We start from the raw sequence: 1867 nt of genomic DNA, 5'->3' as shown, positions 1-1867 counted from the left end.
ACCCGCACCGCCCGAGCCGGCCAATCAGCGGCCAGGCATGCGCAGCCCGCAGGCTCGCTCGCGCGCGGGCCTCACGCGTGAGGCCCCCCCACGCAGCGCCGGCGCGCGCGCCCCTCCCCCACGCGCACCCAGGCGCGCGCGTGCAACTGTCGTCCCCCGCGACCGCTTCTGCTCCTGCCCCACCCCCAACGCCGGCGGTCGGGGGAGGGGAGCGGCCGGGTACCCCAACACGGTCGCCGACGGCCCCCAGACCCCACTCTGTTCAGGCCCCAGAGGGGGCGCGTCTCAAATAAAGGCCCTGCTCGTGATGGCAACCCGGGCGGGGAACGGGGGATGAGGCGACAAGGACTCACCCGAGTGCAGCCGCCTCCAGGCAGCGCCGGGGCTAGGGGAGCCGAAGGGAAGCGAGTGTGAGCCGCGCGCGAGCTGCGGCCGCGGCGGAGCAGCTTCGGGCTGAGGCGAGCGGGCGAGCGGGCAGGAGGTGAGAGGGCGAGGGGCCCGGGTGTCTCGGCCGAGCTCCTGTCACCGCCGCATGGCCGCCCCGGCAGGGCCTCGCTCAGCGGCTAAATCCGATCACAGGGGACCGAGGGAGAGGCCGGGGTAACCGCGGCAGGCGGGCGGCCTCAGCTAGAGAGCGCGTGCGGGGAAGCGGGGGGGCGATCGGTGGCCCCTTTTCTCTGCTCTCCGAGCTTCTCTCTCACCCTCCTCCTCCTCCTCTTTTTTTCTTTTTTTTTTTTTTGTTCCTCGAAGGCGCGCTGCGCGTGCGCACCCGCAGCGCCGCCCAGCGGGAGTTGTAGTTTCTGATTCGTCCCCACCAACGTGACGACGGGGGTGGTGGACTACGGCTCCCAGGAAGCCTCGCGCGGACGAGCCCCGAACCCGAGGACGCGGCGAGCGCAGCGCCCGGCCCTCTCCGGCAAGGACTGTCAATGGAGGCGCGGGTGGTGGGAGCAAGAACATGGCTGCACCTGGGGCCTGCGCGGCTGCCCGGGTGGGGGAGGGGAGCCGGGGCGCGGGGCGCCTATCTAGGCCGGAGGTATCCTCCGCTTGCTTAGTACGGGGATGCAGCCAGCCTCAGCCACCGTCCAGGGCTTGCACTCACTCTTGCATCCGAGATTCCCTGCCGATTGCGAGGCCGGAACACGGCAAAGGCCGGGGAGCCCCAAGCCGGCCTGCCCCTCTCCGTGCTCCGCCAAGGGACTTCCTCCGCCCTGCACCACCCTCCGGGACACAAAGAACTCCTCTGTTAGTTTTGAAAGCTTGCCTCCAAAGCGGCCGAAAGAGACTATTGCCCCAACTTTGGACGGGCGACGGGAGGAGACTCTCATGTTTTTATTTACCCACACCCCCCGCCCCAGGCTTTCCTCACGCTCCCTCACTCAACATTTGGAAGCAAAGTTGAGGGAAAGCCTCGGAGTGAGAGAAACCTGCCTTGTAGCCCGTTCGTTTTGTTCTGTCAACCGCGGAGAAATTTGACCGAACCCCCCCCCCCGGTTATTCTTTCGCTTCTCAACTTGAGCTCTCGAATTTCGAAAATGATGAGACGTTGCTCTTCACCTAAGTGAAACTCAAAAGTTAAGAAAACTCGAGCCCAGAGGTCGTAAGTGGTTCTGTTACGCACGAGATCGAAGGATTTCGCGATTCTTTTCCCCAGCAGAGATGGGGGCCACGCCGACCATCCTCCCCCCGCCCCCTCCTCCTCGGTAGGTGGCGACCACGGCGCTTTTTCCAGCCTTTGTCGCTGGAAAGAAAACTTTCCGAGCAGCCAGTCTTTTGATGTAGGTCCAAGACCTTCCCTTTGAATCTTCGTTCACAGATTGGCGTTCCCCATCTTTCTTGCATAGACCGCACCCATAAAGCCGCCTCT

The 1867-nt window shown here is 65.0% G+C and overlaps 1 protein-coding gene across 12 annotated transcripts in view; it reads right to left on the bottom strand.

Moving 5' to 3' along the window:
* Positions 1-744, bottom strand: part of GTF2I (general transcription factor IIi) — a 100966-nt gene extending 100222 nt beyond the window's left edge. For all 12 annotated transcript variants that reach the window (XM_019800543.2, XM_019800538.2, XM_019800540.2 and 9 more), the window contains exon 1: positions 354-744. The gene's annotated coding sequence lies outside the window, so the exon portion shown is untranslated. The remainder of the gene's footprint in view (positions 1-353) is intronic.
* Between the last annotated feature and the right edge of the window lie 1123 nt (positions 745-1867).

The sequence above is a fragment of the Ailuropoda melanoleuca genome, chromosome 10 (assembly GCF_002007445.2).
Source record: "Ailuropoda melanoleuca isolate Jingjing chromosome 10, ASM200744v2, whole genome shotgun sequence".
NCBI classification, from domain to species: Eukaryota; Metazoa; Chordata; class Mammalia; order Carnivora; family Ursidae; genus Ailuropoda; species Ailuropoda melanoleuca.
Note: the sequence above shows the minus strand (reverse complement) of the source record. Positions and strands in the feature narration are given on the sequence as shown.